Consider the following 18,744-nt stretch of genomic DNA (forward strand, 5'->3'; position numbering starts at 1 on the left):
GCACCTAGCGACATGTCTTTGTTGAATTCCAAAATAGTCAGCTTTTGCGCGCTATACAGCACAAGAGTCAGACCAAAAATGGAAGCGAGCCGGCGACAAGCGTCAGATATGGCTCCAAGCCTTTCAGAGGTCAAAGCAGCAGCCGATGACAAAAGGAGGCTCGTGTTTTTTTCCCTATGGGTCTACGACAACGCTTTTCGTACAACACCGCCCGTTGATGGACTTGCAAAAGCCCATCAACGGGCGGTGTTGTACGAAAAGTTCAGGTCTATCATTTCAGGACGCAGAGCAGCGGCGAATGACAAATCGGAAGAATTCGGTGTCACCGGGCATCCTATTTTAAATTGTATATATCGACGTCATCGCCACGTCTTCTCGAAGAGATTAATCATGTCATTCTTTGTTAAATCAGGATTTCTGCGAACCATCATTTCTTTTTCTTTATATACGTGTTTCTCAGTTTTGTACACTTAAAAAATCCTGACATGTTAATGACTGAGGGGCTAGCTCTGAGCACACGTTTCTTGCGAGAGGCGCATTTCAGCAACAATGATCCAAATTTAGTGACATACGTTGGGCAACAGTAAACTTGGAAAAGCTGAGACTCGGAGCACGAGGTTGCTCTGGCCGATCCCCATAGCTTCATTAACCTCAAATAGCTTTGTTGAAGCTTTCAAGAGAGAGAGAGAGAGAGAGAGAGAGAGAGAGAGAAATTATTAAAAGGCAAAAACGTCGACCTGAGCTAGTACACTAGCGAGAAAATTCAAGGGAAATGAAACAATAGTGATGAATAATAATGATGACGACAGGAACACGTGATGCCTATGTAGGATAACCATCAAACTCAATGATTTCACTATAATGTAATGTCACCTGCTGTGCTATTCAGAAAATTTATAAGTGCCCTTGCAGCAGTTGTCGACAGTGTCGAGCTAGTACCGTTCACATGGCAAATGGTACTTCACATGCACGCGGTAAGGTAGCCGGTGGCCGTTTTCAAGAAGGTAAGACCACTTGTCCTAACGTAGGCTTCAGTGACAGGCCACGTTGAAAAGTTTTTCCTCGCTCGCATTTTCTTCTTATTCTCCCGAAGTCCTGCCTCACTTTTATATTCTGTGCTCAAATTCCGTAATTAAGCCTGGTATTTTTGCTGTTTCTAAGTAATGTACCCTCAGAGGGTCCATTATACATCCCTCTAAGTCGACTAAGCAGCCATCTTCTATGTTTTCCACTGAACCACGTGCGCTCCCTCTCCGAAAGCTTTCTGCAACAACCACGGTTTTCGCAATCTTTTCGGGATTGGAGATATTTGAAGCTTCCTGCAACTGAACTCGTTTTTCATGGCCTCCGTGATCGGCCTATATCTTTAACGAAGCAAAGTTGTGATGTGATGTCACGTTATGTGACGTCGCAATCAAGTCACAATGACGTCACACATTTCATTACTCTGTGTCGTCATGACAACGTCGCGTTTAGGCGCCATCGCGTGGCGATGAGTGACTTGCGTCAATTGGGCCAATGGCGCTGAGGACGAATCACCAACACAAGACGCCGGTAAATTTTTATGTTTGAAGAGGCATCCGAGCTTTGAACGCTGTAGCAAGTGAACTCGGGAGCTTAGCCTAACCCGTCATTGCTACGACGACAAGCACAACCGAAGCAGCCACGGCTCCACCCCCGGATCGAGTTGCACGATAACGCTGCCAAAGAGGGCGACATGAGTAGGGGAAGAGAAGTGGGAGCGGGTTATCTGCCCGAACAGCGAATTATCGCCAGAAGAAACTGAACTGAATTTTCACACCATCGCGATCCAACTAATTTAGACTGCGCGCCCTCGGGCGAAATTGCCCGACCTGCCACGCAGCCGGCATGTATACTAGAGAGAGAAACCATAGCTTCGAGGATTTTGCCAGCGCCGGCATTTAATCTGTGAGAATGGGCCCTACAATGATTAAACTTTTACAGGGAGCCTCAGAACACTGCGTGGTTTTGTCGGCTTACGTGCGGCTGTGCGAGTTTGCGCATGTGCCACTAAACTCTTGCCACGGGCTGGCAGTTTGAATTTTGTTCAGTGCATCAGTTCTGAGCCTGGAATGTCTATCAGCAGCAGCACACTATGGTTGCTCGGCGCAGGTAAAGGTTGCGGGCATAATTTCACTAATGGTGGCTGCCCCTTTACGGGGTAGCCACCTTTAGTGAAATCTTCCGTGCGTTACCACAGAGATATTCGCAATGACGACGCGTCCGTTTCACGCAGAGACCCCATGTTTCACCGAGTTCGATGTAATATAAACCGTGATTAGGGGCGAAGCTCCTTAGGGCCGAGCTTTGTCACCTTGTCGCGCCGTTGTAGCCACGCTAGTACCCACCACACCCGCTAGAGTCGCAACTGTACTCTCGCTCGATTTGAATGGCACAGCGGCGGTTACTCCACTCACGGCGTGTAGTTTGTTGCGGTAGGAGAGCATGGGGCCGCGCCTATACAAATAGCGCTCGCCCTTGGCGAGCTTCCTCCCTCTTTCACCGGTCGTCGCTCAGTGCGCTTCCGTACTGCTACTCTGCTACTGTGAACATTGAAGAAGACAAGGTAGCGGTGGAACGAATGGCTCGCAAAGCGACTGCAGCGAGGGGTTTGTTGATGAAAAATATCATCATATATACCGCATGCGTAAATAAAGAAAACATTGTGCATATACTGTATATGTAATCGTACCTCACCTCCGCGTTTCTTTGTCACGTCTTTGTATGATGATCGAGTGGGCAAAATGTTCAGAGGGATCACGGTTTTTACAGATTACCTCCGGAGCTTCGCCCACTCACCACCATTGACTTCGAGGATATGCGGAGGCCTTTCATCACACTTTAAAGAAGATAGCAGTTCTTGGCGTAAATTTTATCCTTCATTTTTAAATGCGAAGCATTTCTCAGCGAACTTTGGTGACTTTGAGCGTATCTATCTATCTATCTATCTATCTATCTATCTATCTGTCTGTCTGTCTGTCTGTCTGTCTGTCTGTCTATCTATCTATCTATCTATCTATCTATCTATCTATCTATCTATCTATCTATCTATCTATCTATCTATCTATCTATCTATCTATCTATCTATCTATCTATCTAGCCATTGACGTTTGGGTGTTGTCGTGGTCACCCCATTTACTTGGCGTGAACCAAAATTTGTATGAGAGGGTAAGATGGTTTTACGAATACGACGCACTTGTAAAGACATGAATAATGTCATAATCCCGTCGCGCACGTCGTCAAATACTTCCCACGAAACAGTGGCACATACCCACGGGCGGGTATGTATGCGGGTATAAGCCGCAGGTGATTGACGCTTGGTATCTGCTCAGGAACAACGAGAACACACATGGGCAATTTTAACGCGCGATTGATAAGAAATACAAGACATCGGTAGCATAGACCCGAGGAGTCCCAGCTGGAATCGAATCCAAGCATTCTGGGTGCCAATGAAGCATATTACCACAGAGCTACGCAGTGTCTCGGAACTACTTTTTTTCAAATTGACGCTGATCTTCGTGAAACGTTCAACAGTTGTTTCAGTGCTGCCTACACAATTTGATAAACATTACATATGTACTATTTTGATACAGCCGTCACGTTAGGTGAACGTCAGACGTGGTTAGTTTTCATGCGCTAAAGTTGATTTATGTAGCAGTGTCCAGGTCAAGCATCTTCGCGAGCATCAGCGCTTCATATCAGCTTCTGGTGTTGCTAATACGCATGTTCCAGTTGGCATCGTTGCGCAAGTGCAAACAACTGGTTCAATAAACATCTGCAACTCTTCAACATATGTCTGTGTGTTCATCTGAACATTAATTTAACGTCATTTCATGACGTGCCGCTCAATTAAAAAATTGTAACATGGTCACCTTTCTTCCACATGCTTCGCATAACGTGGATTCCCAGGTAACTGGGATCTGCCGAATTTTTAAATTAAAAGACATGAGTAATGAAAAAAAAAACACAATGAAGCACCATGTGGTTCGTTTCAAAGGGGCGTTTCTGGCTTCAGAATCTCATAAAGAAACAGATTATCGGCGTGAACACCAGCGTGGCTCTGAAGAATTGGTAGTGACCGCCATTACAGACGTGCGTTGGCTTTATAGCTAACGGTTCGACCATGTAGGCATATCTTCACGATTATAGAAATAAGCAAGTTCCGTCACGTAGTATGTGTTGAATTGTCATTAGATCCACTTTTGTATGTGCAAAGATATTGACCAGTAGTGCTGTAATTGTCTCGTGTTTGAAGTAAATAAAACTTTTCTCAATCTTCACGATTTTATTATTTCAGATAGAACGAAGTGTCCATGCCTTGCCTTCATTACTGAGAAGGTGGGCTAGTGTTTGTGTATTCACTGAACCTGCATTTAGTATTGCACAAAAATTTATTTATTCTTATACGCATTTCTTAAATGTTGTTTTTCGTTCTTTTTCACGAATTGTACGTACCCCTGAGCATTGTTTTCTTTATGCACGTTAGAATTTCTGTATACAGGTAGAAACAATTCCTGTTGTGCATTTGAATGTATATTAAGATATATTAGCATGTCGTGAGAACGAACAATGTAACACATAAATATCTGCTGTGTATGTACGATTTTTCAGAAATAAAATTCTCCTAAACATGTCTTCACGAATCTAAATATTTATTTATTCTTATACGCATTTTCTAAATGTCGTTTTTCGTTTTTTTTCTTGAATTGTACGTACCCCTGAGCATAGTTTTCTTTGTGCACGTTAGAATTTCTGTTTATAGGTGCAAACAATTCCTGTTGTGTATTTTAATGTATATTAAGATATATTAGCATGTTGTGAGAACGAACAATGTAACACATAAATGTCTTTAGTGTATGTATGATTTTTTTTCGGAAATAAAATTCTCTTAAAACCTGTCTGGGTAAATATATGCCAGTAGGGCCTGGACCCTGAACCTTTTCGCTAGGGACGGCTCTCCGCTCTCCCATGGTAGAGTACCGAGTACTAAAATCGTTAACCTCTCTTCTAAACAGACAGTCTTCGTGTTCATTGTTCCTAGTCCCTTTGTCGCGACAGCCTTTGGCCCTCCAATAGTACAGTGCGTATATAGAATGCGTAAAGCGCTTTAAAGAGTTAACAATTTATTCTAAACACACTGGGCTCCACAGAGGGACGTGGTGTGGACGCTAGTAGGCTACAGCTCGACTCCACCCGAGTCGGCATAGCTTATTTCGACACCGCCTCATCGAGTGTGAGGCCTACAGGACGGCATTATGCTGTCCCATAGACCAAGTACTCTATATCATTAAAACCTAAATGCACAGCGCCATTGCGAGTGCACTTGTAATAATAAGAACTGCTTTGTGCTCTCTCATAGTAGAGTACGAAGTACGCTATATTGTTAAACATTTTGCCTGAACGCCCTAAATCGTTAATCCTTTATTCTAAACACGACAGCTTATAGCTCTCCAATAGCAAAGTGTCTAAAGGGTTCACAATTTATGGTAAACACAAATTGTTTACATACCATTTAGTACAACATGATGCAGCCCTGCCCCGCCGTGGTGGTCTAGTGGCTAAGGTACTCGGCTGCTGACCCGCAGGTCGCGGGTTAGAATCCCGGCTGCAGCGGCTGCATTTCCGATGGAGGCGGAAATGTAGGACCGTGTGCTCAGATTTGGGTGCACGTTGAAGAACCCCAGCAGGTCGAAATTTCCAGTGGCCTCCACTACAGCGTCTCTCATAATCATATGGTGGTTCTGGGACGTTAAACCCCACACATCAATCAACATGATGCAGCCCATTTCAACGCACGTAATCGCTGCGATACCCTAAATATATTATAGCACAGTACTTTGTTGTTATACCTTGAAGCTTCAAACGACCATTTACTGTTTTTTTTTGCATTGTTCAGCACGAAACAACACAGTATAGGTGACGTAATTTGCAGACGCCCTCATTCGATTGATGTAAAAAGGCAATGCGCAATATTCATATTATTATTTCTCACACTTGTGAGCCATTTACTGCGCTCATTTAGTGGGTGCGTACAGCAGTGATGACTGAGTACAGACATTTTACACGTTTTCTGCCCACCCGTTAAGACTGCGGCTGCTTATTGGGGACGTTTACCTCTCAGAAACTCACTTCTACCGGTCATTTTACGATACTCTCACGTATTTGTATTTCTCCACGTTCGCAACCAAAATAAAGTGGCCGCATAAACTTCGATGTAACGAACCTATTACGACGTCAGCTGCCGCAAAGAATGGTGGGGGTACTAACGGTTACTGTGCCTTTTTTATTTCTCTGTTATTTCGGATACGCACGCAGACCATCAGAGAGCAACGGTTTCCTTCCGCTGTCTTCGTCTTGAACAGAGGCGACCAACTCCTTTAACGGAATAAGCGACGATGTGGCCTTATCTACGTCGTTGCAAAACTTTTGCTCTTCGGAAACCAGAGTAGCACCCGTGACAGGGCGGGCCATGTCGGGGCTAATCTGCACATCACGAGTTGCGTGCACCATAGTGAACGGCTAAGCGCTATACTCCGGCGAGTCAGAAATGAAATGAGAGGCAGTGCGGTGCTTTATCGGTACACCTAGTGGCTGGTCTTGTACAACAAGACAAAATTACGTACGATTTATTTCATTGAAGTCATCAAAACCACATCACAAAATTATTCAAAATAATTGCTAGACTTTTCATAGACCACATTGAACTTACTGAATACTTTATATTTTGCGAAATTGTCGCTACCCCTCGGAAGGGGGCGGCGGCCCTTTCGGACCCACGGAAGTAGAGGGAGGGCAAGACCTCGAGGGGCCCAACGCATGAGACTGGCGTAACGGCCGCGTCGCGATGAAAGCTCGCCCTCCCTGCATGTGGGGAGACTAATCGATTGTACAATCACTTTCAATGATGTTGCTCTCTTTCTCTCTAGCCCGAATAAACTCGCAAAGTCACTTATGCAATCGTCTCAGAAGTCTCGAAGGTGCATCACAATGGGACATAGCGTGAACACTCACGTACCAGGAGGAGACAACAGGACAAGCGTTCTTGCTCTTCCGTGTGGGTTACTGCTGTGCCAAATTTTTAAGCACGTATTTGTCTGGCCCAAAAGCCACGCCGAAGGTAGAAGCCATCTTTTACCAGCGAAGGTTTTCTTAGTCTAGGCTTTCCCGTTGGGGTGTTGTTCTCTTCGAGAAACAGGTACAGTGCTCACCGAACCCCACTTCTTATTTCTTAACAGAATCACCTATCATGTCCGATGCCATAGCGCTGATCCTGTGGCACGGAAGTGTGACGGGAGTTAAGCTCCAAGGCTTTACGGTTGAACCAATGAGAGGTGCACCAGAAACATGGACAGCGGAGCCTTGCGGGAACAGGGAACCAATCAGAGGAGCGTCAAGAGGAGGCGAAGGTTAGGTTAAGCGGACAAATCCAGCCATTTTTCGAGAAGTAGGTCAGTAGGTGCCTCAGTGGAATGCAAGGGAGAACGTTGGTTCTTAGTGAGTTAGCACTTTTGCGATGGCCAACACTCTTCACAAGGAACAAGCCGCGAGACGTGAGCATGAGCGATAGCTGACTCGGGAACATGCATGTCATCGCCGAGCTAACCCCTATGTTGGCGCATGAGAGGCCGAAGCTTAGCGTGAACTAAATAAGCACGCCAAAAACAAAGTACGACAGCCCGATAAAGGAAGGGTATCAGCTTCACTTCGCGAGCACGGTCTGTCTGGGAGGCGAAGTGGCCGGATTTTTCTTTCGTCAATAAATCTTTCTACGGCACCCTGCGAAAGCTGTCTTTCTGTAACATGGTTCTCACCGCTTCTGGGGTCGGAGGCATTGCTTCTGCACGTCACGTGCCCGTCACCTTTTGGCACGTCACCTGCAAGCGACATCTTGGCATGTCATATGCACTTATGTGATCGACCAACGCTTGATTAGGCGACGGTGTCATGTCGAACCACGTTGTAATACCACGAATGTTTTCGATATAGGACTGCTTGATGACGTCAAAGTGACGTGATCATGCAATGATGCTTTTCTTTTGTTTTGGCATCGCTCGTGTTGACGTTTTCAGATGCCACCGACAATTCCCGAATGTCAATGGTCCACTTTCACAATTTATGTGGGATTCGAGACCCTAGCCATACTATGCCACAGCCGCACACAGCCGTCAGCACATTTCAGTGCGAGCTGGATGGCGGCGCGGCGCGCCCATTCGAGGGTATACGCTCTTCACCAGCAACGCGGGAGGAGCTCCGTCCGTCAAACATATTTGATTGGTTATAACTTAGTTAGTTAGGTTGTGTTTGGTGACAGAAAAGAAATGAGGGCTATGCTGAGTTGACTAGGACAGCACTGCACTGCACGCAAGTTACGACACAGAGTTTGATACGCCAATGCGAGCCATCCAATAGTACACCGGACACTGGGTGGTAGCTATCACAGGCAAGCTGAGATAAGCCACATTACCCTTCATGGCTGCCAGTTTCCTTTATAGGCCTGATTCGTGCGTGCGATGCGCCAGAAGCATACCGTATAAAGAACAGGCTATAACATGCGCCGACGCCAAGAAGACAGTTACGCGACCCTCCGGAAGCCGCTGTCCCAGAGCGGAGATCGCTGCCCATTCGCTGCTACTCTCGGCTTCTTTCATCGCGAAATGAGGGCTGCAAAATACATTACGAGAGAAGACGATGGAATTTCTGATTTTCGATTTGTTTCTCTTTTTTTAATGGGAAACAAGATAGCAGGAAAGTTTGAGAAGAACCAACACGCTCCTCCATGATGCCCTCAGACAATGAAGGTATACGTAATATTTAAGACAATAAGAGGTGCGCCCCGCTGCGGTGGTCTAGTGACTAAGGTACTCGGCTGCTGACCCGCAGGTCACGGGATCGAATCCCGGCTGCAGCGGCTGCATTTCCGATGGAGGCGGAAATGTTGTAGGCCCGTGTGCTCTGATTTAGGTGCACGTAAAGAACCCCAAGTGATCGGAGCCCTCCACTACGGCGTCTCTCATAATCATATCGTAGTTTTGGGACGTTAAACGCCACAAGTCATCATCAGTAAGAGGTGTGAAGAGGTTGGTTGTAGCAGCGCCAATCTTGTAGCTATACTCGACGGCAAAGCTTTACCTATAGGCCATGGGGCGCACGGTGTAAAAAAGTTATACAAACGAAAGCCTGAAATGTTCCATCAAACGCGAAAGGTGACCCTCATAGGCGTTGGCGTCCACACATTGTGGGATGAAAAGATTACACGAAGACGTCATCATGACGCCATATGATCGTAAGCATTTGCTACCTAATTATGACGTGACAACGTCATCACATGACATCATCGACTTAGCCATTGGTGAGCCGATTTCGGAGGCACAACAAAATCACTTCAAGGGAAGAAAGCTTGCGACGCCTCCGTTTTCAAAGAATGTTAGATGCACAATGGATTCGGGAGCGAGGATCAGTAGGTTTTATCGTGAAGAAAAGAACTTGTTTCGCCTTCGGGCCATCTTAGACGAATGCATAAGCGACGCTGGGAGTTTCTTTTTTTTTCTTTGTTTATCGCTTGTTCCAAAAAATTAAGACCATAGAAAATAAAAAAAATCTCCGTTTGCACGCTCTAGATATAGCTGAAGTCGAAGAATAATGAATTGTGAGAACCCATCCCATGTTGCTTAGTTCACTAATGGGATCCTCTGATCACAAAAGAGCTAGAATCAACTGACTTGACCTACGTGTCGCTTAGCATCGCATATATGGGCGGAGGCTACTGGAATTCACAAGCGCTCTCGAGTGGAAATTCATGTCGAATAAAGTTCTATGCGATGGGTTTAAGAAGTGCGCTCTCAAAGAACAGGAATATTCAAGAGGGCTAAAACTGCCGACAGTATGAAAAAAAAAAGCAGTGACTGAATGCACGAAACAAGTTATGCATAGAGTGTCTAATGCGCATCAAACTTGTATATGTGCACCACTGTGTTCATTTCGGATATTAAGGCACCTATTTAGAACAACGAACAACGCACAAAAATGCGTGTCCATACAAATTCGGAGCGACGTGCATCCGCCAGAGCTCACGATCGACAGTGAGCGAAGGGAATAAAGCAGCAGACGCAGAGAGCCGAAAAGCCTGCGAGAAAAGCGCGGACGACATGGGAACAAGACTTCCCGTCAGGACCAAGCTGCCGACTGCACGTCAAAGTATGGAAAACTTGGCCTGCTCCCATCTCACGATCGGAGCGAAGCCTTAATGGATGAATAGAGAATAACAAAGGAACGCGGTGTATCCCGAAAGGAGCGTAAGAGACGAGGCCCAGACGCATACGAGGAAGGAGGAGGAGGAGAAGGATGAGAAGGAGGGCTAGAAATGAAAGGCAGTGAGGTCAGCTAGACGCACATCCGGTTTGCTAACCCTGTACTGGGGGAAGGGGTGAGGCGGTTAAAGGAGAAGAGAGAGAGACGTGAAGGAAAAAGTTCCTCAGTGAGGTCATCTAGAGCCAGAAGCGTCGTTCTGAAGCACATAAGAGACGCTGGGCGCCTTATTGACGACTGCCTGTCATCGGGCGACGTCGCCACTCGTTCGCGACGTAATGGGCGATCACGCCACGGCGAGTAAGGCGGACGCCTCGACGACGTTCATCAAAGTGCGGCTCTTGTGAGGAAGTCGCGTCGCTTATTGTCGGCTGGCGAATTCGGTTGGAGGCGGTACTTTGTCTCCCCCTTTGTGCTGCCCGTGAGACAGGCCAGCATTTGGACGGTGTCGTGTATAGATGACAGCAAATCCGCCTAAGATTAGGAATTACGATGGAAACGTACGAGTCAGCGCGTATCCATGGCAGGTGTTTCCATGTCGTTGGTATACCGCGGAACTACCTTGGCACCCCCAGTTGAATATGCAGCGTTGGCACCTCCTGTCGTTCGCGACGCTAAGCAGATTAGAGAATTCCCGGAGGAAAGAAAGGGGGAACGTAGGAGAGGAGAGAGAGGGGACGCGCATGCGCAGTGGGTGTGTGGACGCCACGGGAGGGATGCACACAGCTTCTGCTTTAAGCTACTTCGCATATAAAGAGACGTGTTCTCGAATACCCTTCACCCCTTCCACTACGCCCTGAAGCATTCTGCCCGTCACGTGGTGTCACGCCTCCTACAGCTTCGGGCGGGCAAAATAGACTTTAAGCGGGTAGAATTAACTAGAAGAACGTTGTCTGATTGGTGGCTAAATTCAAGGCACGAGCGAAAATTAAACCCTTCACTGTAAAGTACGAATCCTCAAACTCACTTTTTAAAGAAAAAAAAATAAATCTAGTTTTTGGTTCATTAAGTATTACGGCTTGGTGGCGCTAGCCACCGCCCGATCTAAAGGGTACAGCCATATCCATCCATCCATCCATCCATCCATCCATCCATCCATCCATCCATCCATCCATCCATCCATCCATCCATCCATCCATCCATCCATCCATCCATCCGTCCATCCGTCCATCCGTCCATCGTCCCACCCTTGGCCTATGGACGGTCTTGTGTGGTGACGCCGCGTTGTCACGTCATCGGCGACGTCGTTTGACATTGAGGTCACGTGACTTTTGGTCCGCGTGGCACACGTTCATTCACTGCAGTATAATGCGATTGTTAACCGACTTCCGAAACCGCGTAGTTTTGTTTTAACGCGAGAGCATTAAAAAGCTTGTTTCGCAGAAATTCCGGAGTCGGCGACGGTGTCGGCATCGTTTCTTGTGAGCGAAAAATCCTCTTGTGCATGGTCGAAAAATCGAAAAATATGTGCATCAAATAAATCACAAAAATGTGGATCTGAGTGGGGATTTCACCTGAGTCATTTGCGTAGCAAGCGAGCGTTCTATCTCACAGGGATGCGTCTGCTTGTAAATGCAGTAAAAATAATTTCTGCCCGGGAATCCAGTGGAAGTAACTCGCATGTCTTACAAGCACACTGCGTTATGTATACATGCTCCACAATAGATCATGAAATATTGCTGTAACAATGCGTGCTACAAGCGTACATTGCCATGGGGCGTCTGAACATGTGAACATAATAATTACTTTATTGTTTAAAGCCAGTCGCCCACTACTAAAGGCACACAAGTTAGCGCACCTATTCCCTTTAAGGCTACGCAGTGGATGTACAGAATGTGAGAAGAGCCTGCACCACTACTGTATCGCAGGTGCAGCGGGTGTACAGCTTGAAGAAGCGTGTGTGCACATTTGCAGAGTTAACCACGAATGCTCGAGCTGAAAGGCAAATATACGCGCCCCCTCACCCTTCTCTCACTACCAGGGAACAGCACATGTGGCGCCTTACCGACCCCCTCTCCCCCTCTCCTTTTTTTTTACACTACCGACGACTCATCCCATCTTCCTGCCCTCTGTGCAATGCCCAGAGGGCAAACCTAACTCATATTCTCCTGGTCTGTTACTCTTCTCCCGGCGCGTCGGTGCAACCCTATACCTGGGAGGACTGGAAGACCTCGCTACACTTCTTGAACCCGGCAAGGCAAAATATTGCCGTCAACCGCGCTACTAGCATCACGACCTTATTAATCGTAAACGTTTGAGTGCGGTGGGCTCGCGCGGGAACCCATGGCGCCGGAGAGGTCAGCACTTGCTCTCCAATGAAGTGTTTTCGACTTCGCTAAGAGAGAGCATCAATAGACGTATAATCAGGTGTGTTTAGAAATACGTTCCAGTAGAGTATATACGAAGTATATACAGCGGTAAGCTCTCTTTGCGAAATACAAAACGTCACCGGATGTGTTCAGAAAGAGAGGTTAACGATTTAGAGTATTTCGTACTCTACTGTGAGAAAGCAGTGACCAATCCCTATCACTTCAGAAGCTTAGAGCAGGAGAAAAGTACACCGTAAAGTCAGCATCTGTGTGTTTAGAAAAGGCGAATAACGATTTAGAATACTAGGTACTCTACTATGGGATATCTTAAAACCGCCCCTCTCTGTGTTTAAATTTTGACTGTCGTGTTTAGAAAAAACTGGTGAATGATTTAGATTGGTACTCTGCTATGGGAGAGAGCTAGGCCGTGCAGTGGGCCTCTGATACACAAGGACGATTGTGTGTTTAGAAAACGTGCTTAACGATTTCGAGTACATAATACAAAACTATGGGATAGCCTGAAGCCGTCCCTATAAGTGGAGTAATTTTTTTAAAACCCGTCTGGCAGATTTCCGTGACATTGAACTTTTAACTAGCGAAAACTTTCATCTTTACGACCACTCCTTCAATCGCAGCAAACAGGCAAGTTTATCTGGTGCGATCTGGTCACTTGGACGTGAATAAACTGAATCTGCCTGCACGAAAACAGCACAAGCGGATCGGTGAAGTGTTTCGCGACCATCGCCATCTCTATTTTATACAAGCACAACCTCTGTTTTGTTATTTTAATCTTAAGACTAGGTTCATGGAACGCACGTTTTGGTTAGGTTCACCGCAAGGTTCGTTTCGCATGCAGCACAGCGTGCCTCTTGTTATATAATCACGGTCATGGAGAAGCTTAATGAGCAGCTAAGGGCATTTCGCAACGCGTGAATCACAGTCGCTGTTCTCGAACCACCGGGGGTCCCAGACGTCGCAGCCGAAGTCATAGTGCCGCCGGAGAAACGTCCGACCCGGCGAGCGCGCTCCCGCAACCACCATGTTGTCGGCGTTTTGCCCGCAACGCCGCCTATTCGGGGCGCTCTTGTTGCAAAGGTTTGGCATCGCGAGCTGGCACGGCAGCGTTGCTTGCATTCCCGTTCGCGATTCAGCGCGGCTTGCAAGGCTGCTGGGTCATCAGTACGTACCTGCTGCGTCGGCTCAAAAAGCAGTCAAGGCCGTCTTGTGCTTTTTGAGGACTACAGGCCTATGTGAACGCTATTAACTTTTGGGTAGTGCCACCACTGCATACGCGTCAGCCCATTGACTGACAATCCTTTTTTTTCTCTCTCATACTTATGCCCCCTTCCCATTTCCCCCAGTGTAGGGTAGCAAACCGGGCAAGTGCCTGGTTAACCTCCCCGCCTTCTCTCTTGATGTTCTTGTCCTCCTCCACCTGCGGCCGGCACTCGGCTTGCCAGGCCTCTATTGCACCATCGGCTCGGCGAATGCGAGCTATCCCACCTTTCCACTGTCGGCGATCTTTTCAAGTTGTCCGCTGTTCGGTAATTAGTAGGACCTGTGCCTTACCCACGCGGAAGCTCTCAGAATCTGATGCGTGCGTGCTCGGCGCCATGGCTGTGACGGCATGGGCGACGTCACTCACAGCACAGCTAATGGCGTGCGTGCTCGAGTATGACGCTGAGAACGACGTAACTGATAGTACAGCCAATGAAAACCATTCGTGGCACCGCTGCCGAATGATTTTTAGTTTCTGCTAGCCATACAATGCCTTCGCTGTGAAAATCTGCATTTATTGTTGAACCGCCCCCCCCCCCCAACCTCACGCAGAATAATGAACTGTGAAAGATCTGTAATCCCCTTAAGCAAGTTCAAAGTGGTAACACAACCTGCCGACACCGTCTCCTGTTAAGTATGCTTGCGTGCGTATATGGGGGCATTTCAGACAATATGAACGAATCTTGTTCAAAGCTTCAAAAAAAAAAATCAGGAAGAATAAGAGGTAATAAGGTAGGTCTGTTATCGCATTCGGCGCGAAGGTATACTATTGAATAGTTTCGCGTGTAGGAGAATTTACCGTACAAACTCCACCAATTCCAAGACGAGATGTAATGGAATCAACAGGCGTGCCCCATTTCATAAGCGAAGGACTCAGACTATTCCAAATCGAAAATCAGAAGACGCACCCTCACGAACAACAGTAACAATGCTTTCTCCTCTCCACCGAACACACGTTCTCATGACGCAGCTATATCTGGCAGCCTCCCGCTCTCAGCTGTTCTGACAGCGAGTTTCTGGAGCTCATCCCCTCGCTTTCACCGTTCTTCCGAGTCGCAGGAAAACAGAAATTTCCGACAGCCGCCAATTTAGCCGGAACCGGCAGCTTCACGAAGCTTCCCGTATCGTTGTCGCATTGGCACGGCTTCAGCTTCGAGGACTACGTCTGTTTGCTTGTTTGTTTGTCTGCGTGTCTGTGAGCGCGTTTGATGGTTTCGTCATAATATAGCATCGTTTACTGTCCCGTCCAAGGAGGAATTTTTTTTCTCGAAACCTCCTTGCTCACGTGCGTAGTGCAATGGCACGCGTCTACACCATTTTGAGGAAATGAGATTAAGCGAGGTTGTTGAGCGCTTCTTTCCTTTCGGATGAAACATGAGCTAGACTCAGACTTAACTTCTTCTGACGTCAACCGCGTCTCTTGTGGATTCCCGCAGTCGTGTTCAACGGGTCGGTTTTTCCATTCGCCTCCGACTGCATGCCCCTTCCTCGACGTTCTCGCCCCTCGAATCCCCAGGGAAACTAGTCTCGCTCGGAAAAATGCGCCGCGGCTGTGCCAAAGCGGTGTATCGGTCGTGACCGGTTTATTTGCCTTTTCAATTTAAAGTTTTATTCCTTGTGCTTGTTCTCACGAACTACGTGTCACGCTGACAGCGCTCAATAGAGCCCTTCTCAAAGTACTGCTCAGTTTCTGTCTATACTTCTCAAAATTCTTACATTTCTTCAGCTATCACAACAGATTCTGGGCGGGTGGGCAGTCACAAACACACAAACACGTGCATGCGCGCGAGCACTATTATCACCAGCGCAGCAACTAGGTAAACATGCTGCCTGAATAAAAAAAGAAGTAATGTAAGACACCTTCCAGTAGTTCGAAGATCAAAGACAGAAACTGCACGTGCTGCGGTAGCGCCTTGCCTCCATTTTCGCACCCATTCACGCCTTCTCTGCACGCTGGCACTCCATCAATGCCCGCCCGTTTTCAACTGAGCGAATGACATGCATCCGTTCAGCCACCGAGTGTCATGAAACTCGAAAAATAGTCAGTGATACTAACCCTGCAGAGTTAACATTTCACCCTTCGATTGATCTCCGAAAGTACCCTATAGATCACAATAAACATTCGTAGATTGACTTTTCCTAATGGCGTAGTTCGGGAAAATTCACATTTGACAAATCGTAACGATAGTTCACTCCCTTGGCGCAATTATTCCGAATCATACTCGAACAAAAGAACGACATATTAACAGCCACTTAAGGTTTTTTTTTTCTTCTACAGGTATTGTGGAGTTATTGCGCATAAAGCACTTGCACACGACGCCAGTATAGCTACAGAGACAGGGAGATTTGTGATTTTAACTTCGCGTACCAATTCAAGGCATACAGAGAGAGGTTTGTTCAGGTGAAATGAGAGTTAGTTGCGCTTTTATTGTGCTTGCAACATGCGAAGTAGTGGTGGTGGTGGTGGTGGTGGTAACAACTTTATTAATAACTCCGGCAAATTCATGGCCTCGACCTGGGCCTTTCCGGAGGAGGACTGGAGACCCAGTCTCCTCGCCACCTCACAGACTTGTTATGGATGGCCCACAGTTGATCTTGAAGGCTGGGCTACGCAGCGCAGCCATCCACCGAGCCGCAGCCTCATCTGGGAAGACTACATTTTCTTTTGCTAAAATTGCACATTCCAAGAGAATGTGTCTTTTTTATTTTAATTCGGTATAAAAAGAGTTAAAAATATTCCGCGTGCAAGTAGTCACGCTGAAACACATGGTGCGTTTTACTACGCTGAGAAGGCATAGTCTCGTTCAAAGTATTCGCTTTGATAATGATCGCAGAAGTGACCTTTGTACGAAGTGTTCTGTTGCTCATTCTTTTCTTCCACCTTTGAGAGTGGAGGATTTTTTTTTTTTTTTGGAAAGTGTGCATGAAAAAAAGAGAGAGAGAGAGAGAATAATATCTGCAAATTTCGCGCCGTGAAAATGGTCGCACAGTGAAATTCGAAGCGCGCGAGTGTATTTCAGGGGAGACTAACATCTTCATATCACTTCGAGCATAATCAGTTAGCATCATCAGACCTCGGCATAACTGTAATCATTTCAATTTATTATACGATCCAATGTGATGACGTCATCTGCGTGACACCCACTGCTCGTCTCTGCTACTCTTTTACTACTACTACTAACTATACGGCCCCCGCCAACAGTGCACCACAATGGCCGCTATAGTACTCCTGATGGCTCCGATTTTTAAAAACATGCGTCGTTTCCAACTTGCCCACTGTGCGACTACTACAACTACACACGCTCGTTAACCGAACATGGCCCTAGCACCAATTGACTTGAATTAAAATTTATTCCACAACACGGACATGCATGCTACGAGGAGGGCAGATAAAAGCAGCTCTTACTTTGCCTCCATCATATTTATACTCTATCACCAAATCATCCGTACTGGGCGGAGTAGACTCTGAGAGCTTCGCTGTAAAGGCTGCCAAAGAGGACAATTGCTGCCCAGAAGCACTCGATTCCTGTTGTCGAAATGATCGTTAGATCGACATACGCTGCTCAACAATCGATCGTCACTTCTTGCGATGTAGCATCCTCTCTTCTCGAGATTTTTTGCCCCACACATTTTTCGCCCCACCCACTCCTTGCTCGAAGTGGGAAAGATAGAAGAAACAAATCAATTTGACATCAGACCAACTAGAATCTAGCGCACGCTTTCATATTTGTCTTTTTGGTAAGTGTACTTCGAGTAAAGTATTACTTTGAGTAAAGTAAACTAGGAAACTAACATTACCGAACGGACCTCTGAACAGAATGGCTTGGCACGGAGTCAACGTATATATAACCTTTCGCGTTATTAAGCCAACACCAGGGCAATCGGCGTAATTGCGATCGAACTCCAAAACTTCGAGAGCGCTCAGCAACTACGAGGCGAGCGAGCTTCCATGAAGCTGCGCGGTACTCCCCGGAGAACATTAGCCAGAATTCGATATCTCGCCCCGGTCGAAGGAAAATTTCCTAGAAACTAGCGAACGCGCTCTATTCGCGCACTTCACTCTGTTCGTAACTTTCCTTGCAGACATCTCAGGGTGAAATGAAAGACGTGGCAGTAGCGGAGGGGAAGCAGAAGATAGGGCTCCTCGGATTGGATTCCTTCCCAAACAGCCAGAGCACTCGGACATGACGACGTGATTGGTGGCAATAACTTTCTCCCCTCGTGATGACTACGTTGAACGTATAGTAAAATGTGGTCAAACAACCCAAACAAGTATCGTTGAACGCCGTGAACGCTGTTCGTCGAACAAACGCTATTGTCGCTAATCTTCAGTGAATTGGAGGTCCACATGCAGTGTCTATATATACGGGGTGGCCTGTGAGCAGCTGTAGCAGCGCAAGCCGTCGGGTTCGTTCAATCAAGAAACTCGCTAGCAGACGCTGCCTGCGTCGGTGTTGCCAGGCGAAGGTGGGTTGGAGCATAGAGTTTCCTAAATTTAACAAGAGGGGACCCTGTCGCTGCGATCGATCAGCGACCATGGGAATGATGGGTAGTACACACATTTGCCTAGTCTTCGTACTTGCGGGCGGCGAATCGTACTTGATTGATTGATATGTGGGATTTAACGTCCCAAAGCCACCATATGGTTCTGAGAGACGCCCTAGTGAAGGGCTCCGGAAATTTTGACCACCTGGGGTTCTTTTACATGCGCCCAAATCTGAGCACACGGGCCTACAACATTTCCGCCTCCATCGGTTATGCAGCCGCCACAGCCGGGATTCAATCACGCGACCTGCGGGTCAGCAGCTGAGTGCCTTAGCCAGTAGACCAC

The sequence above is a fragment of the Rhipicephalus microplus genome, chromosome 10 (genome assembly GCF_043290135.1).
Source record: "Rhipicephalus microplus isolate Deutch F79 chromosome 10, USDA_Rmic, whole genome shotgun sequence".
In the NCBI taxonomy this organism is placed as follows: Eukaryota; Metazoa; Arthropoda; class Arachnida; order Ixodida; family Ixodidae; genus Rhipicephalus; species Rhipicephalus microplus.